General features: G+C 42.2%; 1 protein-coding gene across 2 annotated transcripts in view; it reads left to right on the forward strand.

Moving 5' to 3' along the window:
* The first annotated feature begins 2,392 nt into the window (after positions 1 to 2,392).
* Positions 2,393 to 21,072, forward strand: part of znf462 (zinc finger protein 462) — a 48,140-nt gene continuing 29,460 nt past the window's right edge. Inside the window, exon 1 of one of the 2 annotated variants that reach the window (XM_056432578.1) lies at positions 2,393 to 3,430. The gene's annotated coding sequence lies outside the window, so the exon portion shown is untranslated. The remainder of the gene's footprint in view (positions 3,431 to 21,072) is intronic. The other variant, XM_056432579.1, reaches the window with a different exon arrangement.

The raw sequence follows: 21,072 nt of genomic DNA on the forward strand, positions 1-21,072 counted from the left end.
ACCCATCCATACAGGGTACAACTGAAGAAATTATACTTTTAAAGAGGTTTCCCGTCATTTTTCTTGATACTGTAACATCTGTGAACATCTGGTGTCAAACCACAGTAAAATATTGGTTACCAAAAAATAAATAAATTAGAAACCAGCTTTTTGGGTCTCGATTCCAGTCGTGGGACCTTTCCAAGGAGGTGCAATTGAGTTTCGGGGGAGTTTGCGCTCCGAGAAAAGATCCAACTCACCTCACGAGTGAAGAGAATCGAGATAAATAATTAATGCAACCAAAAAAGTAATTGGCCACTTTCTAAATCTGTACAGCACACCCCCTCCACCCCCCATTCCTCCCGCCCTCCCAGCGCTTCTACCATCTGAATCCCTGACGACTGGTCTGTTTTTAGCCATGCTGGATGGAGGCCTGGTCCGGTGTGCGGGGGAGGCCGGACCAGTGGGGATGTCCCGGTGCAGTCTGTCCTCTGCTGTACGCTGGACTCCTCGCCATCCCATATTAATCAGATTTGCCGCAGCAACCATATGTCAAAGCAACATGATAAATCCCGGCTGCTACCTGGCACCCACGGGACGCACTGTCAACACAGTGTATGTTTGTGTGTGTCAGCATGGTTGTGTATATTTCATATGTCGTTCCTCCGGAGATTCCTTTGAAAGATCTATTGAGACATCAACAAATGTAACGGGCATTAATGTTCCTCTTTTTTGTGTGCATTTTAATAAAAATAAATTATATAAAGAGCCAGAATAAAGAAAATGACATGAGAGGCTACCCTGAAGGAGGAGGAAGTCATTTTTGGGCCAAGTGATCATTTGCCACCAAGTTTTGGAAATACATGGAGCTACGTACGTCACTGCCACAGGAGAACTGGCACTATGGACCTGCATTAAAAAATAAAGGTCTCAGTCCTGTTTCCATCTGGCACCTTATGCTTAACAGCACGTTTCATAATTTATATTCTTTGATCCCAAGGTGTCACATATTGTAGACACTGTTTATATCACATTGTTCGTTGACAGCATTGCCCTTGCATTAGCACTGGTGACACGGATCGGAGGCTGTGAAACAAACACTGACTGGATGTTGTTTCCTATCTGAAGCTTCTATTCAATTCTCCAAAAAATGTATTCCACAATCCATAATTCACAACCAAATCTCGCAATAGGCCGCATCAACACTTGTCAAACCTGATTAACTACGTCTGTATCTTACACACACTTAATTTGTCTCTGTGTTTCTGCCTGTGAATCAGTGTATACAATCACTATTGAGCACGCTCACAAGATTTGTAACTGAGGTTTTTCAGGTGTCACTGGCAAGATTGTTGTGTAAATAAAAAAGAATATTTTACTTTCTCGGGATTCAAACTAGTTTCCTTGTCGTTTGAGTGAGAGAAAGAAAACTGTCCTGAGGAGCAGATGTTGTTATTGCCATCTACTGTCTGCAAAGAAGAAAAGAAACACACAACGCATCTCACATACACCAAACACATCACAGTAATTACTACGGACAGGTATCAATAAATAAACATACTGGCATTTGGATCAATATAATGTTGTGTATTCATGTGTTGTATTATCTTTTCCTATAATTCTGCAAGAAAAACAAATACATCATCGACCCAATGTAACTTTCAATGAAATAAATGCTTTATTATGAACTTAAAATGATGCATCCAGCTGCAAGAATTAGATTAACTAAGGTCTGTTATAAAAGTGAGCTTTACAAACCATGTTATTTATTCAAATAGGGTGTATTACGAGAGTTTTAAATGTATGAAGATAAAGCGATCGGCACAAAAGAACTCTAAACCGATAAAACTGTAACTGTATCCAAAATGCCGTGCAGTGCAGTGATGTGACAAGAAACCTGACATTGTATCAAAATACATTCAGCTGCTACATTTGTGGCAATAAGCAGAACTATAACACATGCTGCATTCTTTTCAACCAAAGCCATCATTAAGATTCTCAGACGACATTACAGCCACTCTATCATGCAGGGTAGACTCTTCTCCTCACTGGCCATGCAGCCTCCTGTGTGTGCCCCTTCCGGCCGCTCAGCCCCCTCCCACCTCCCACCCATCCTTCCAATGACATACATCTGAGCAGGACCCTGCACCTTTTGTCTTGGGCTCCCTCTTTGTTAGCAGCTGGTGGACAGAGCAGCCGCCTGCAGCAGCATCATGTCTCCTTTGCTGTAACAATGTAATGACTACACACACATCGGCACATTTGTATTGTGTTCTCAATTAGGGAAAGATAATAAATTAAGACAAATAAAAATATATATATATATATATATTGTTTAGATTTAATTTGAATAAAGATGATAAACCTTTTTGGGGGGGGTTACAATGCTAACTGGACAGAGGAAGTGTTGAATGGAATTGTTTATATATATATATATATAAATATATGTATTAATTTTATAATGAATGTAGTTTGATAATATTTATTTAAATACGAATGTAGTTTGATAAAATTAATTTCATTGCGAATGTAGTTTCATCAATTATTAGATACAAATTTAAAAAAACCGTATCAACACTGTCTTATCAAACATATCTATCTCCATCTATCTCTATATTCATCATTGCTGTCTGTTCCCAGTGTGAAGCAGCATCATCACCACCAAAGTGAACTGCAGATAACCCCATGACGTGGCAGACACAGTATGGAAAGCCTATATAAAAATGTCCAGAGCCCCGCGTGTATCTGCTGGTGGTCTGAGCCGCTGATGAGGCTTTGCAGGCGATCTGACTTCAGTCTAGAAGAAGGATGAGCTTCTCAGACATCGACGTTGTCCATCCTGCTGATGCTCCCTCGTCTCATCGTAAACTCTTGTGCACCCTCTGGTGCTTGCTAGTCTCCCAAACTTCTTTGTGTAGCCCGCTTTGCAGATTGTCTTCCTTGTCTGTGTGGTTGCTCATTATTCAGAGACAGACGGATCTCAGGTCATCTGCAGCTGCAGCAAAGGAGAAGCAGGAAAGATGGCGATCATCCATTAGACCGACCGGGCGCACGCATGAAATACGAGGACAACTTTTGGGAGGATCGCTTGAGGAGAAGATTGTACCAGTGAGTTTTGTTCTTCTTCTCCCCTCTCTTGCACTATATTTCCAGTTTCGCCAACGATTTCGGCTACAGGGCTTTTTTTTCTCCAAGGGTCTGCGAGAACGTCGGCTTGGTAGATCATGGGATATAATTTGGAGAGCGCCTCGTGAATGACCTGGAAAGAGCTGATCTCTCCCCCTCCTCCTTCCTTCACCACCACCACCACCACTACCACCACATTTTCTTCTCCTTTTAGTCCAGGTCCAGCCGACTCGTGTGAGGAAGCCCGGGCTCGAGATTTGTAGTCGGGTGGACGCTCCGGCTGGCAGCCATGTAGCCAAAGTCAAGTGGGTCTTCTCGCGTCCCGGTTAGTGTCCTCGCCATGTCGCCGTTCGGTTTGTTGTCAAAGTGACACAAGGAAATGGACGCGGCGGCGGCGGCGTAAGGAGAGGGGTCGCCTGCGTGTTTCGGAGCGGAGTGTTTTTGTTACGCTGACATGTCTGGTCAGGGGAATTATTGGCCCCGGCGGCGCGTGCCCTCTCCGGCCGTGCGTGTGGTTGCGCGTTAGCTTCACGGAGAAGCCATTGCACGGGGTTGCTCTCCTCTCCCACAAGAAGCCTCCATTAGCGACACAGAGGAGCTGGCATAGCCGCCGTCCCAGTCACACACACACACACACACACACACACACACACACACACACACACACACACACACACACACACACACACACACACACACACACACACACACACACACACACACCACACACTATGGAAAGCCATGTCCAGTGTGAGGAAGCTATATGTCTCTTCTCCTCCCCTGCTCCTCTCAATTGAACCTTATCTGGTGGAGTCGGTTCTCCACAGGGTTGGAGCTTGATGGTGGTGCAATGGTGGCTTTATGTGTTTTGATTCTGGTGTTTGGTTGTTGCTCCCATTGCTCCACTGGGTTGCCCGCTTGTCCCCTGCACTGGTTGGATGTCTATTTGCTGTCACTGGTCTCTCAAGTCAGGTATGTCATGCGAGTAGGGCTTCACCATAAAATGGAGGAAAGGAGATGAGTCTCCAAGGAGAGCCCTGGAGTCAGACAGGCAGGATCCCTCACGCCAGAACAAAGGTTGTGTTCATTAATGACATGGCCACTGCCTCTTCTCCTCCTCCTCCTCCTTCTTCTCCTTCTTGTTCTTGTTCTTCTTGTTCTGCTTGGAAGTTGAGTCTACAGGAAGCAGAAGAACTCTGACAAGTGAGGTGAGATCTTTTAGTGGGGCTCTCAAGGTTATATCTTTATGAATGGGCTGATTTTATTTATACATGATTTATAACACAACGTGAACTGTACATGTGTGTGTTTGTGTGTGTGTGTGTGTGTGTTTGTCGCTGTTGTGAGATTAGCAGATGGCACTTTTGGATTACATGTGTGTGGTTGTGAAGGCTGAGGGAAACATGGATGAGATGGGAATTTAAATGCTGAATAATGCTGTGTTTGGGCCATGCAGGTAGTTAATGTTCAACAAAGTAGTCTCGACTCTCTCTCTCTCCCTCTCTCTATTTTCTGTGTGTGTGAGAGAGGGAAGTACTATCTGCAGATAGTTTCTTAAAGGAAGTTCTCAAGAAGATTCTCGTTCCTTTTTTGTTTTGAATGACTTTTGAGGGATATTAGAGTTCAGCTGCTGGTATCTTCACAAGTAAAGTGTTTATAGTCTTCCTCATGATTTGTAGACTAATTATTGACACAGGAGCTCGAGGAATCTGCTGTTTATTGTGAGCGTGTACCTCTTTGCTTGCTTGTTTCAAGTACATCCAGATACTTTGAAATTTATTTTCGGACACATACATGTTGACATGTGTTACAGGAACATGCCTCTCTGATGTAACACACCCTCTACAGCCAGAGGTGACTTATCACACATTATGTCCTGAAGGTGTCTGTTGACCAGCCTGTCAGGAGAGTGAAGGTGGTATCTTTGCAAGATGTCCTGTGTGTGTGTGTGTGTGTGTGTGTGTGCTCTGCAGTTCCCCTGGCCACTGTGTGAAATCTTGCTGACAAGGAGACTGTGAGCTTGACACAGTGTGCTGCGACAATGCTGGGGCTGAGAAGAGCAATCAAAATGGTGGCGATGCTCCTTCTCCCTGGCGTGGCAGGGCAAACAGGTTCTCAAGGAGGAGCTGATAGAGGACGGGCGAGCAGGATCTGCTGCGGTCGACACTTTTGTCACACAGGCGGCTGCAATGGATACCGTCTAGTGGACGGTGGATGTTCTGTAAATGAGCCCATTTAGCTCCGGATGCGATGGTTGATGTGTCGTTGCACACAGATTGTCTCCGGGAGACTGACCTGCTCGACCGTCTCTGTGCATTTAGAGTTCCCATAGTAACTTTCACAAGCCTTCAACACATTCTTGACTCTTTCTCGATTGTAAAGCGTGTTGCTGGTTGCTGCTTCACTGTGAGCTAATCTGCGTGCCGAGGTTTCAGTTCACCTCAGCCGCTAAGGTCACGTGGGTCATGCAGGGCTGTTTGATTTGGCTGTAGCAGAGAAGGCGTTTCTCGTTGTGTTGTGTGGTGTTGTACAGTAAGCCAAGGCTGGATTACTAACATGGCATAGTAGGGGACTACTCAGGGGCCCCAGACTATCAGAGGCCCCCCGAGGTCCCCAGGTTCTCTGTGTGGCAATTACTGTGTTGTAATTAGATTAATTACACATTTGCATGGTAATAAACAGCACTAAAGTATTAAAAACCCAAAAAAGCACAAGGCCATAAGGTGACTAGATCTTGTCCTATAGCTGTGTTTAAAGTGTACAGCCAAAATGATTAGTTGATTAATCGATTACATATTTGCAGCTTCTCTGTGTTTGACATTATTGTAAACTGATATAGTTGTGAACCATTGATTTTCTCTGTCATGTATGATGTTAGTAAATTAATATGTTTGGATTTCAGTGGAAATAAGACATTTGAAAATGTGACCTTGGGATGTGGATAAATTGACATCCAAGAAAAATAATCAGAAGCTGCAGCCTTACTAAATTGGTATTTCATATCTCAAGAATTGCAGTCAATATTCTATTAACATGATATGTATAATATTTAAACAAGGTAGTGTTTGATCTGTTTAATCTAACTGGCAAACAGCCAACATAGAGATTAGTTTTCCAGAGTAGAAATACTGGTTGATGTCTTGAAATGTAGGGAAAATACATTGTTTTTTCTATCATCTTTATATTTCTACAGCTGCTGTAATCAAACACACTCTATTTACAATATATTTACAGAGCATTCGATTGTTAAATTGATAACGTAGTCTCTTGCAACATTATATAAAATACTGTTATTCCTTTTAATGTTGACCTTTGTTGCTTCAATGGTCGTGTCATTGTCCAAATTGGACTAAATATCCATTTTGTATCTGGAGTACAACAAAGGCAAATCAAAGCAAAGTTTCATTTCTATTCCACGTAACATATTTCAGTGACATTTTTACTGCAGTTCATCTTCAAGGTGACAAGGCAGGACTGAGCTGGAGATACTTTTAGATTTTCTTTTACATGACTGGATTTCTGTAAGGTATTAAAAAGCTCGACAGAGAGGACAGAAGATTAAACAAGAGAGACTTCTGTGATGGTTCGAGCGCTGGAAGGAAGTGGTTGTGAAGCTCATCACTCACTGTGATACTCTTTCTGTGTCTGTTGTACACACACACACACACATACACACACCCCTCCCTCTGCCTCCCTCACTCACTCACATTGGGTGATGCACTCCTCCATTCTTCTCTACCTGGGGCAGTGAAGAAGGCCAGGGAGACACACAAAAGCAAATTGAAATGCTCCAGTGAGTGCTTTCTTGACATGATGCATGGCTCATGAGATGCAGCCGGGCCCTTCTGCTACACTTGTAAGTGTGCTGAAACAAACAGGCCCCCACATGCAACACACTACTGTCATTACAGCACAGCCACAGACTCACTACTTTCTGCCTGCATTTTACTGATCTACTACACTCCATAAGCACATTTCCTTCGTGATTTAGAGATTTTCCTCCGATGTGAACGCACAACATTGTTCCAGTAAAAAATAAATTAAAAAAAACACCGCCAGGATGCTCTGAATAATTTAACGCTGTGTAACTAGGTATAGGCCGATTTGAAAAACCCAAACGCTACATGATGTCGGGGTGTAATGGGAACAAGGAAGTGGCTTGCTGGTGGTGTCATTCCAGTTGCTGTTGTCAGTTGCCACGTTACACTGCTGCAGAACTGGTTCCTCCTCTCTGCTTTCCATCAGAACATCAACAGTTCAGCGTCACCTTTCCCCTCCTGGAAATAAATGCTTGCAGCTCAGCAGAGCTCACAGCGTTATGCCTCATGCAGGGGGCTAGTTTCATAGAACATGAAGACTTCAGGTATAAAGTAGCCACGGTGATGTCCGGTGACATGAATTAAGCCGTCGACGCGGCATACTCAGTTTTCCAGCCTAAATTCAGGATTTATGCTCTTCTATTAAAAGACAGAGTGAACCAACTCTGTCAGCCTCGATCGGACTGTGGTGGAAAAAAATCCTGAATTCTTTGGAGACGCCCGTTCCTTGGGCAGTGTGGTGCCACTGGACAAGGCCTTCATTGAGCAGGAACAGGAGTGGTCTTGTAGAAGGGATCCACACTGGCTGGGCCTCCGAAGCAACAGAGCTGTCCAAGGACGGTTAAATATTTAAGAGCTTGGAAAGGAGGTCTCGGTGGTAAGTTAATATTGATGGGTCTCTCATCTTTCCCCTCTCTTACTTGTTGAGCTGCATCAAGAGGTCAGTTTGGTGAACCTGGAGAGGAACCTCACCTCCCGCCTTCTTAGATAAACTTATCAGAAGCTTTAAAAAGTTGTCTACTAAAAAAATGCTTTCCTCCAATGTTGCTGCAAGCAAGCCAGGCTAAATTGGACTTTTTTGCTTCATTTCAAATGGTTTCCTGTGTCCTCTTTTGGTCACTCTGAAGTACTCCATCCTGACTAGCTTGTAACCTCACCCACTGCCTGTAACTGTAGTCACTGCCATGTCAGGCATATACGGAAGTCAGCATTGCAGTGTTTTCTGGCAGATGTCCACTGAGCACCACTTTACAAGAAACCCATCAGTGAATCTAACAACCTTTTCTTGTCATCTTTTTCTTCTTCTTCTGGTGAATTGGTGGAATATGACACTGAGGGTGTATTGGTAGATTACAGGAAGGCAAGAATGGAATCAAAAGTTGTAGACTTTGAGATGAAGCAAGATCATCCGCTGGAAGATGGTCTTCCTCGTAGTGAGACGGAAGGCATCGGCACGTAATACAACTATTACAATTTCACTGGACTGGAGTTTGGTTTGAGAGCTGTTTCCCCAGATATCCATATATGTTCTCTGAGATGATACATACTTCTTTGAGAGAGCAGCAGATTGATTTACGTCAGGAAATGGTTTCCGTGGAGAGATGGACTACAAGGCTGTGTGGAATGTAAGGCTTCCTGGCTCGATTGTCTTTGTGGAAAAACACTTCCTGGTTTCTCTCTGAGATCGGTCCTTGGACATCCTTCACCTCTCCGGTTGTTTATTTAGCCCATGAACTTGTGCTTTTCAGTTTGTGGACATTGAATGAAGCACGTTTTCAGCCTTATATGTCTGACTGAGAACATTCCTGGTTCATGTATTGTGTGTGGAGCAGCAGATACATTAGTTTTTGTGTTTTCCCCCCGCTGTAGCCTACTTTGTGTACAGTACTTGATGAAATTCGTTCTCCGCGAATTTGTCTCTTCAAGCTTGAGGGAAGAAACCTCTTGAGAAAAACGAATATATCTACCTATTCCTCCCAATATAAAATTGTAAAAATAATCACGCCTAAGGCTATTAATTAAATTGTGCACTTAATCATTTTTGGATGGAATATCTAATCATGTTGCTGAGGGTTACCCCACGTTTTTTTATCTTTAATGCTTTTCCGTCGAGAAAAAAAAACATATTTTTCCCTCTCGTAGAAGCACTAAAACACGTTTACTGGAGAGCATGTTGGGTCACCTGGGTTTGATGTCATCTACAATCTACAGAAGCTTCCACGTATCTCCTGACATCTTTGTATGACAGGTATGTTTGCACGCTCAGTATTTAGAAGCACGACTCTCAGCTCTCTTGAGGACGTTGTCCTCGGCTCGCGGAGAACAGCTGAGCCTCACTCTAGGTGGCCATCTTTTGCAGAGAAACAACAACCACACATCTCACTTCTGCTTCTGCTGAGGAACAGACAGCAGGGGAAGCCGCTCGCCCAGGTCTGTGCTCTTGAAGTTCAACACTTCCATCTGTGTAATGAGATAGCAGAGGCTGCAGCCTCCGCTCAGCTGAGCAGGACAGTCAAGTCAAAGACCTTGAGGAGCACAAAATGGTGGATGTCCGAGCCACTGATACTCCAGCGTGAGTGGCAGTGTCTCCTTGGCCACAGTGGGGCCGGCTTCATGAAATGGAGTCCTCTGTGTGGAGCCTTGGCCCAGCCTCAGCTCTGATGCAGAAGATAATTCTGTCATCCCCGAGAGAGAGAGAGAGAGAGAGAGAGAGAGTGAGTGAGAGAGAGAGAGTGAGAGAGGCACGAGAGCAAGCCAAGTGAGGTGACTGTACTAAAAGAAGGTTGAGCCTCCAGATAACTCGAACCGTGCCCGGCTGCTGGCTCCCACCTATTATGCCCACTCAACGACTTGATTTCCTTGGTTCTGACTTCTGCTATTAACTGCATTTTTTCCCTTCATTTTTTTTGCATTCAACAGACATGTAGTGGTGAGAAAAGAAAAATAAGAATCTATGAAAAGATTCATTTTTGGTAAATAACAGGAATGAAGAGAGCGACTGTGTGAGGGTATTCATTATCTAACCTTGACACCCAGCAGGCTTTAGCTGAGGGATTTACCAGCCCTCGGTTTCTGTTTCTTTGTGAAATATTTCAGGCTTGAAGGTCACATAAATATCTCTGAAGGTTCATGATTAAAGGTAAAGGCAGAAGATGTAAAAGACTGTAAAGCGGGTACATATTTAATGTAGTCCTGTTCATTTTCCTTTACGGCAAATGTTCAACATGACAACCTGAAGACAGTAGCCACACGGAAGATGGCCATTAATGCTCCTCTCCTCTTAATCTGCTTGGTCATTATCTTCTCTGCGAAAAAGGGCAAATGCTCCTACTGAGTGCTCTGTGTTGCAGCTGTCCCCTTTTCAGATGGAACAGTCTCAGCCCTTTGCTCAACACAAAGGCTACCCTTGGAGCAAGGTTACTTGCACCAAGATGGCCAGCTCCTTTCCGTTTTCCTTTTTTGGGGGGGGGGGGGGGGGGGGGCATCTTTTGTGTGAACTATGTTGTGATTGAGGAAAGGAAATGTCTTATTTTGCAGATACATACTTTAAAGAGGAAAATGAGTGCAGCCATATTAAGTATTAAAGGCCGCCTGACTGGGCGGGTGATGTCAGGTAACCATCTGTCAGAGAGAGACAGACGGACATACGCACCATCTGACCTTGCAGTATGGACGACACAGACATAAAATAGAAAACTATCATCTCTCCCTGGGATTAGCATGGTATTGCAACTTGGAGCGATAGTAATGGCATTTCTCTCTACTTTCTGTCTCTTCATTTTGATGTGAGGTCTTGCTTGAAGGCCTCAGTCAGCAGAGTACTTTGAAGTCCCAAGATCAAAATCCTTCAATCTTCTTCTCGGCTTGTCCTTTTCTTCCTGATGTGGTACATGTTTGTATGATGCAAAGCATTGACTTTGATGTTGAATCTGAACTTTGCTACATTTTTCTTTGAATGTGTTGTCATTTAGTCTTTATTACGGCAGCACATTTGGCACAAGACAGAGATACACTCATCAACATTGGAGAAGGAAGTGTAGGAACGGGGTAAAGTGCAGCAGACCTTCAGACAGCCGGATCAAACACCCAAATGTCACTTCCTGGACGACATCCTGGCTAATGTCCAGTTGCATGAAAATACAATGGATGAAATAAGACTCCCGGCTAACACAGCAGCGGGAGCTTGGTGATGGTTGTTCCAACATTTGTACAGAGTTGTGTCTCCATCGTGGCATCACTTGACTCTTAGATCTTGACTCTTGACTCTCGTTTTTGCTGTTTTTGCTGTTTACATTCCACCTGGTTAAAAAAGAATACATCGCAGGAATACACATCGGTTTTTGTTTTGTTGGTCTTGTGTAGCAAATGGACGACACCTGAATTTCCTTCTGCAACCCTGTGTAGCATTATGACCAGAGATGATCCTTGAATCCTTGAATTTAAAAAAAAGAAATTCCCTTCTGCTTCCCCTTCATTTTGATCCATTAGACCTGCATTGAGTCAACTTGACGGGATGGTGGGAATCCTACATAGTCTTTTCGTTTACACAGACTCTTTCAGGGTCGCCTGGGCCTGCAGTGGTGAGATGTTTTTTTTATATAACTCCACCGGATGTGACACCAGTGAAGGTCAGGCTGCAGACAGACCAGCAAGGCTCGCTTGTGTGCGGCTTTGCACCTGTATTTACCAGCCCTCTGAGACAATCTGGGATTACCGAGCTGGTTTCCTGAATGTTCACCAAAAAATCCCAAATTTTCTTTTATTACCAGTTCAACCCAAAAGGCTTCTCTTTGTAGACCCTCCGTGCATACACAGATACCTCGTAAATGCAGGGTTGGCATTGAAAAAGACTTCATGAAAATCAAGAAGTGAGCTACTTTAGCTCAAGTGAAGGGATTCTTATGAGATCATTCATTAACTATCTTGGGTGAATGTCAAAGTGTACGAAGACAAGCGTGGACTGGAATGAGCAGAAAAGCTACTGCAGAAAGATTCAGATATAAAATCTGATCTAAGACCCTTGGATTTTTGTACGGTAACATTGTGTAGACAAACTTGAAGATTTGGTGGCCCCATTAGGACCTAATATAGATCAGGTCCTCTTGCGATGTTATGGGTGGTCACATAAAGAGGAAGCTCTGAAGGAAAAACTACCAAGAGGCCAACAGCAAGCTAAAAATAACAGAAGGACTTATAGCAGAGTCTATCCACAACATACACTGAGCTGATTAGTAGAACTACTTCTCACCAAAAGCAACAATCGTTCCTGCGACGTGAAAATGAACTTGTGATCTGTGAAAATCAAACTAGAATGTTCTGATCTTAATTCATTAATATAGAGCAATTGCACATCGACTAGAGGTCAGACAATGCCGACCAACGCATGGTAGTGGAATATTTAGGCCTACATTTTTTTATAAATAACTGTCATGAACTGAAAACACAGTGAAAGGGTTAAAGTTCGAAGGCAAAAATACAGACAACACCCAGACTGAACAACTCCGTGATAACGGTCAGTCACAACGTAGCCCCGCCCTAGAGCATATCTCACTAAATCTTCTATTCGGCTCTAAATGGGACCACTTCCTGTTTCCAAAAGTGAAACCACTGCACTGAAACGGGGCCGTCCTAAACCCTGGAAAGACCTTTTTCTCCAATGGAAGCAATCTTTTGCTAAACAGCGGCAACACGCAGCATTTCCAGGATGAGGGTTGCGGATGAATTGTAGTTTCATTGTCACACAAGTAAAGACTGAATTAAATGAGTTACCGAGCAATATCTATCTAAAGTTTCTAAACAAAAGCTAACATTAGCCCCAATAAGCTACGGGTCATACCAGACCAAATAACGCCATAGTGGTAAAAACCTTGAATGTGTTGAACTGATTGATCAAGGGTGCGTTTTACTTCTTATGAATTCACCTTTCAATTCATAAGATATTTAATGCAGAGTTTGTTGCTCCACATCAATTATTCAGATGATATAAGATGAAGCAGAAGCAGGTTTCTGGTAAAGGCAGTGTTAGCCGGTTAATCGCTGACTTAGTTTTATTGATGCCGTATGCTTCCTGAAACAGAGTTGTTGTCAGATTAACACCAATGTTTCTCATCAGGTGGCTGAACATAATTTATGACAATGTTGATGATTTGGGGCGACTGTCAGTGATTTCTGGCCCATCCACGCCTGATTGATTTATTGTTAGCATGATATGGATTTACTGCATATGGAAACTTTTTATCAGAAGAGGAAGGAACTCAAGATTGAGTTTGAGTTCTGTAGTTTGAGCTTAAAATAAATAAAACACGCTAACATTTAACATGCGTGATGGCATTACTGTTCCAGCTCCATTCTGCTTATTCTCTATTGTATTGAATGCCATTCTCCTCCCTATCATTCCATTCCAGCAGATGTCTGATGAATGTTATGACAAAATGTTTATACCGAACATTATTGATTGTCTCATCTCTGTGTATTCAGACTTTCTCAAATAAGCAGCAGAATGTGATCACATAATTTAAGGAGACTCTCAGCTCTGACCAGGAGAGGAGTGAGGTCACTGTCTAGCTATATACATTTATATATATAAATATGAGACCCAGCCCATTAATTTATGTCCCCTGTAGTGGACATTTTGCATCTCTTCTTTGACTCATTTGATCTCTACTATCAAGTCCTGTTGTACTATCAAGAGGACATCCTGGGCTTTCCAGTGATACCACATGTGTAGGGGTGGGATGATGACAACTTCCTGAAACCTTTGACACAAGATCAGCCAGCACATTTTCTGGAAAGTCAAAGGTTAAGTCAAATATTGCTTGATTATTGTCTTTTTCACCATGATATTCATATATGTTCTTGTTTATTAACATGTCAGGAATGATATATTTAGTTTTGAACACAATTTAGTTATTTGTTTATTAAATTAATAGTCCTTTTATGAATGTCCATTATAGTGGACACCGGGACAATATTTATGTATTTAATGACTCAACATGGTATGGGAGGTGTAACAAATGCATTATGTTCATCTACATTTCCAGGAATATCACAGCTAAAAATAAAACATGCAAAATAATAAATGAAGAACACTAAATGAATGATGAACAAAAGATTAGTTTAGGTAATCAAAATTAAAATAAATATATCTGTTCTAAGTTAGTTCTGGAAATAAAATGTTTAGTGAAAAAAAAAAAGTTCTACCATCCTTCAACCAGCAAGCAAAACCATCCAGATAATGAATGATTTAGTTTAACAGTCAAGTTGAAGGTATTATTAGTTTAATATCACTCTAGAGCCATAATTTGTTAGTTTATCTTCTATATTTTGTTGTCTTTTTACACGAAAATGGTCCTGAGGTCCACTACAGTGGACATGCTGTAAAATCATTTTTTTTTCTCGAAATGTTTAAAGTGTAAGATGTTTATTTAACTCTAAATAGGTAGGAAATCACAAAAAAATAAGAAGTTGGAAAACACTATTTTCCCTTGGTTCTCAGGAGGATATATATATATATATATATATATATATATATATATATATATATATATACAGTTTATTTAAACACAGCTGGACTCTGATGAAGGAGTAGACCCATCTCAAGGAGGATCAGAAGAAATGGACAGCATGTGAGTTAAATATGAGCATCACAGCAGGGTGAATATTATATATTGCAGTCTGGACTACAGCGATGGCTAAAAATGCCAAAGATTTGCCAGTTTGAGCTTCTCAAATATAAGATTCTTTCCATTTTTGAGAGATAATCAACAGACTCATAATAAAACGGTTGGTTGCAGCCTCCTTGACATTTTCTTCCCTATTTTTCTCTTTACCTCTTAACCCCCCGACTATTCATTGTCTGATCTACCCTTTTACCATGAAGACTTAGTTGACTGTAAACGTTGGCGTCTTCTCGTAGCAGGAACACTTCTGAGTGGAGTGGGAAAAAAGTGTGAGAATCAGTTTAATTGATCAGCTTTTCATGAAAATGAGTACACATTTTTTTTTTAAAGAGCAAAAGCACAGCGCCTATCTATAATGTCTCCACTTTACGTGCTTACTGAAACCATAATGGAGCTCTGTGCAGTGTTGTTGTTGAATCTGTCAATATGTAATTCTTCTGTGTAGGGATTAGGCACCAGCACAGTATTGGAATATGAAGGTCATTCAGGTCGGACAAGCTTTCCTCTTTTCAACCAGTGTTGTTATCTGCCACAGTGCCGAAAGATAAAAGTCCAATGTGAGCCAACAAGAGTGTGAGTGGCATGCAGGCCAGAGAATCACCCCAAACCAGGCGCTGGTGTGTTGCGGGCATTTGAGGGCACCAACAAAATTAACTTCTTCAGCAGGTATTAAGACATTCTTAGGGGGTATACATGATCTGTGACAAATTCAATGGGTGTTTTGAGACCTTCAGGTGAGGCAAAGCTGTAAAAGAAACAGAGAAGTTGACGCCGGAAAACCTTATTTCAGTTGGTGATGGTGTTGGTTAACTTTGCTTTCCCTTATGAATGCTGTGCATGCTTGGCGAAGAGAAAGTACGCACATATGGCTTCATGGTAGGATCATACATGTGTTCATAACATTTACAATCTCATTTTATTTCATTATGATTCTATTTAGAAAATCCCAAAATGTTCAGTTAGGGTGTGTTTTAGCTTCTCAAATATACGGATTGGCTGCTTTTCTTTGTCATGTGTACTGATAAAAGGTTTATCTTTGGGTTTTGGATCAATGGGATTGAAAAAAATACATTAAAGCACCCCAACGTGGGTTCTGGGCAATTATGCAAGGAACCCTTTTTCTACATTTTAAATCCAAAACCAATAATTGTCTCAGTTGTTGCAAGCAAAGAAGAACTTAACACCATGTGGCGTGTCATTTAATGCTTTGAATTTAATTTAAATAACATTTCCTTAAAAAGAAAGACATACACAGCTGTAATAGAATTCAACGGGCAGCCGTTGCAGGTTAAAAGAAGTAACTAAGGTGAAATGAGTTTGCTGCAGCACAAATAGCAATGTAGTATTCACAGTTCTTACAGACGTGGAAGGAGTGATTCAGTCGGCCTGGACCGCAGCGTCTCTGTGGCGGTATTCGTAGCTCCTTGCAGCCGGCTTGTTTTCAATCTGTTTTTAGGAGTTAATACAGTTAAAACCATGTCAAGCCCGATATACTGTCCTCTTCGAACAGATTCAGCGGATATAAAAGATTATGCAGCTTGCATAATTTCGGTGTCTTTACAAACTAGGAACCTCGTGGGGAAAATTGCATTGAAGTAGCTCTAGAAAGGCAAACATATTCTGTCGTACTTTAAGTTCTTCACATGAAAGAAACTACTTGGAGTACTTTGTGTTTTCAGGCAGAGCACATGCAAATCAGTAGTCTGATATATAAATAATATATTTGCTATCGATAAATCTGTCAATTATTATGTCAATTAATTGTTTATTTGTTGGTCTGTAAAATGTCATAAAATAGGGGAAATTATCAACTCGATTTTCTCAATCCAAAGGTGTGAATGTCTTCAAATTGCATGTTTTGCTTCACAAACAGACCACTGTGGTCGGCAACTAAACAGCGGCTATAATCGTCACTCTATGAAAAAGTTTGATTTTGAAAACCAAAGCCGTGACTCACTTCTTCTGCTTTCAAAATTGTAATCTGGAAAATGGAAAGATGAAAGGTTTGCTGCCCCAAAAAATATGTCTTGCTGCTGCTTGACTTACTTCCCCATACTTGCATCAGCGGATGTCGGATTTCAGGACGATGAATTGAGCCTTCAGATAAAAGGCTACTGAAAGGCTGTCACACTGGGAGGAAGACTGGTATTGTTGAAACAGCCAAGAGGGCTTTTAGTAGTAGTATTTTATGTCAATGCATCCGGACATCAAAATGTCATTAAAAAAACATGTAAACATAGCTGATGGACAGAAAATTCATCGGAAGCTAATTTCATATTCAGATAAAATCATTTAGGTTACTGTCACACCCTCTCAAATGTGTGGAATTGATAGTATATTTAATTACAAAATCATCATCAGATCAGATGTAACTGCTCACTGTCATATTCTCTATTTCTTCTTACCAGATTCATTATACAATTGAATTAAATAATTTATTGCAGCATTCTGTCACAAGTTGTCATTTTTCATGGGAGGAAATACTTTACAGTGAAACAATGAGCCCAAATGACAGATGCACATTATTACTGTGGGAATAGTGAGAAAGGAGAAACGCTCTGATTTTGCCATCGATCAGATTGTTCTAAAGTCTGAATATTACTTATTCACACGGAGAATCAGTGTGGACGCCACAGGGAGGGTGTTCGTCAAGTCTCTCGCTGCCGCAATTAATTCATGATAAAATAAAATAATCACAGCAAAGAGCTGCAAAAAACGGAATTAATGTGAACAAATGTAACTCACACCAAGTGAAGTGTTTGTTTATTTACAACAATGTTTCCCACGATAACAATGGTATCACGATACAGCAATTCTACAGCGATATTTTACACATTACAAGACAATTATCTAGGATACATCCCAAAATCTGTGGAACTGAAGAAGACAAAATACTAAAAGGCAAAAAAACAAGAATGATGTATTTATTAACTGCATTGTGACAACAATGTAGAAACAGTGTATAAAGTCTTAGCGTAATGCCTCTTTAAACACACACACACACGCACACACACACACACACGCACTGACTGCAACATGTCGATGTCCACGTGCGCCATCATTCTAATGTAAAATAGCCATAAACTGCCATAAAGCACAACATTTCTGGGGGTGAACATGTTGAAAGGAAGGATACATCTAATTCTTACTCAGATCTTTCTCATCGAAATTGGCAACTCCTTCATAAGTGATAACAACAATCTGCATGGCCGCTTTTCATATCTGCTTTGCCTCAAAATGTTGTGATGTCAGGCCCGAAGACAAAACCACATGTTTTATACACACAATTCATTCAGATCAAGCCATCAAAGGCGAAACCGGAGGTCTGTTAGTGTCAGCCGCAAGGGTCCCCATCATCCTATCATATATTAATTAATGCCGGAAGGTACGATTATTATACTCGCTAAGTGTCATGTTGAATGTTTGAGAGCACTGAGAGTTAAAGAGCCAAAAGACCATCACTGTGATGAAAGAAATGGCGGGCCATATCAATTTATACACACTAGTTCAGCGTTTGAATGAATCTTTAATGAGAACACCATGAGTGACGGTCACATATATATCAAGCATCAGGCCGTAATGGTCCGGTTGTCACTCTGAGGAAATGGTGGCACGGTGTTATTTATGGGACCTAGATTTGGATTCTCTTCGGCCCGCGAGGTTCTGGGCTTGGAGCGGCCACTTGACCCCCGTGCTCAAGATGTCAGTGCAGCTAACTAGTTCATTTCCCAGTGCCCCAATACGGCATGTTTTCATAGAAATAGCAGCATTTGGTGCCAGCGTATTGATAATGTATCACAAGATTAACCAATTAACTTAATTTAGTTAATTTAGTTATTGCTATCTAGAAAAAAAACATGGTTTTGAAGGCATATTTTTTTTATATTAGCCTCTAAAGTTCACAAGGATGGTTACAGCGTGGCTGGATTTTTGAAGCCAATTATAAATCAAATAATCATGATCTTCATTACTGTTTCATATCAATGAGATTATCATGTGAGCTAAATATTTGGACGGAGGTTCGCCTGGAGTTTGAAAGATCATGCGTTTGGCTTGACCATATTTTTGCTGCTTTACAACGTGTTTATTTGTGATGCTTTTAAGATGCATTCACGTTGATTTGGTGTCATATGGATTCACATTTGTTGATACGGACCTGGTGGACAGACGGAACACCTGTGCAAATACCAATGAAATACAACAACAAACTACTTTTGTTCAAACTCATGTTCGAGAGCTGCTCTCTCAACTATTTGATCATTTTGTTTGAGGCCCTAGTTTGTGGTGTATTGTATATTATTACGTAGTTTATAATATGTGTTTCAGCAACTGTTGAGGACATGATCAGAGCCGGCGTGTTGTGTTCTCCTCGATGACATCAGAAGATGGGAATAGCCATCTTGATCTCCGGCTCCCTATCTCCCGTTTGTTCAGTAGGCCAAATGATCTGTGGCGACGTAACATCTTCTGTTCAACGACACGATGAGATCTTTCTCTGCAGTCTCTTCTGAATGAACGTGGAGAAGACTGTGGGCTGAAGAGATCAGAATTTGAAGGATTATACACTCACATAAAACAAAAACAATTATAGATTTTTCTCTGACGCTGTCATCTCCTTTCAGCAAAGAAAATCAATCGCCATGGCTCTGGCTACCTGCTGTCATTGCCACTGTATTGTCCCTTTAAAAATTCTGCCTGTCGTTTTCAATCAATGGTTTATTAATTATTGAGAGTGTGCGCGTTGACACGGTGCACATCCCATCTTATTTGCCAGGTGAATTTTCTGGAGCCAGGATGCTAATATTTTCTCTCCCCGGCGACATGAGATGGTACCGCTAACCAACAGCTAAGGACAAAACCTCTGTAGTCCTAATCAGCTTAATGCTGGTGCATTCAAAGGCCCTCTTTCAGACAGAGCAGCTGCTGTCAGCCAGTTTGAGTAGAGGGTGTGACTGCTGGCAGAGCTCGCCGAGGCAGAGAGACCGGTTGGTGATTAACAAATGTCAGTAGACTTTGGAATCTGGGGAGCCCAGGCTTTGTCCTCAGTTGCTTTCCACCAAAGGTATTCCAGGTGGCTCTGTCATGCTCTCTCGCGGCCTCCCGTCCTCTCCTTCCACCCTTCCCCCTTCAGGCCTGCTCTCTCCTTCTGCTCATCTCTCTCTCTCTCACTCTCTCTCTCTGCCCCCTTGTCCCCAGGGTTTCAGAGCTCTGAGATAAAGAAGTCCAGACATACCTCACATTTTTAGACACCCTTGTGGAACATAGACGTTTCTCTCTGCGTGGTGGATGCCTCTCGCGCTGACCTATCCTGTTCTCCTTCTCGTGAGAGATAATGTCCCTGAGAAATTAAAGGACCAGGCAAAGTTAGCCTGGCAAAAGTGTGAGATGTTTTCTGCTGAGCCGTGTGGGCACAGGGCTGTACATCTGGCAGATTGATTTCTGTCAGCAGTTCTCCAGTGTCAGGCGGCCACTGCCTTTGAGGAAGAGGATCAGATCTGTGGGTCCATGTTGTGTGCTGGCTGAACACCTAAGCGCACATAGCCAGCTCCTAAAATGGCTGCCCTTGAAGCTCGGCTCAGAGGAGGATCTGAGCAGCTCAGTTGCTGCCTCTTCGAGCCCCGGCAGACTAGATGAAAGCAGTTACACAATCTCACCCATTAACTTGGTGTGGCGCTGGGACCGACTGGCTGAAAAGACACAGCCAACTCTGAAGGCAGATGGTGGTTGTGTTGGAGGCTTTTTTGTTCTTCTTCTTCTTCCTCCCCGGGCATTCCTCTCCCCTTTTCTACCAAAGGATTCTCTTGATATCCATGTCAAGGAACCTGGCATTAGGAGGCAACTTTGTTCAAAACAGCAGTGAACTGCCAAGAGAGCAGGGTGGGGCCCCGTGGTGAGGCTGTAACCTGACCCTGAACAACAATGGATCCCCTGGTTGCTCAGGGACATACTGGCAGCTCGGCCGGCTCACATGGAGCTCGCCACTGGCTGGCCAGTTGGGAGTGGGAAGCGGGGCGGGATTCCCAACTGTCTCTGGCTGGATCTCACTTGACATTGGCCGTATCCACATCAGAAGACGGAATTTATTTCTGACTTCACTATATCTCTATTCAAATCAAACCTGGTTTGGCTACACAACACAACGTTGTTCCATTGGTCTGTCGAATGAAAATAAACAAACCTGGAACTTTAACATGTTTTCTAGTTCACTAAACTTATGGCTTAAAGGGGGGCGTAGGGTGGGTCCAACAAACATAGGACTTTCAACCAGGAGACCTGTGTTTGTGTCCCAAAGTGTTGTTGAGTTATTTAAGTTATGCTTGTGATAAGTAACGGCACAAACATCAACAAAATAAACTCGAAAACACTTTAATGCGACCATAGGAAAGCATCGTAGTTTGGCGCGGTGGGCTACCGAGTGCGTTAGAAAATGACACCAAGGGGTCTATCCGAGCACCAGTTTGTGACACTTT

The sequence above is a fragment of the Pseudoliparis swirei genome, chromosome 15 (assembly GCF_029220125.1).
Source record: "Pseudoliparis swirei isolate HS2019 ecotype Mariana Trench chromosome 15, NWPU_hadal_v1, whole genome shotgun sequence".
Taxonomy (NCBI): domain Eukaryota; kingdom Metazoa; phylum Chordata; class Actinopteri; order Perciformes; family Liparidae; genus Pseudoliparis; species Pseudoliparis swirei.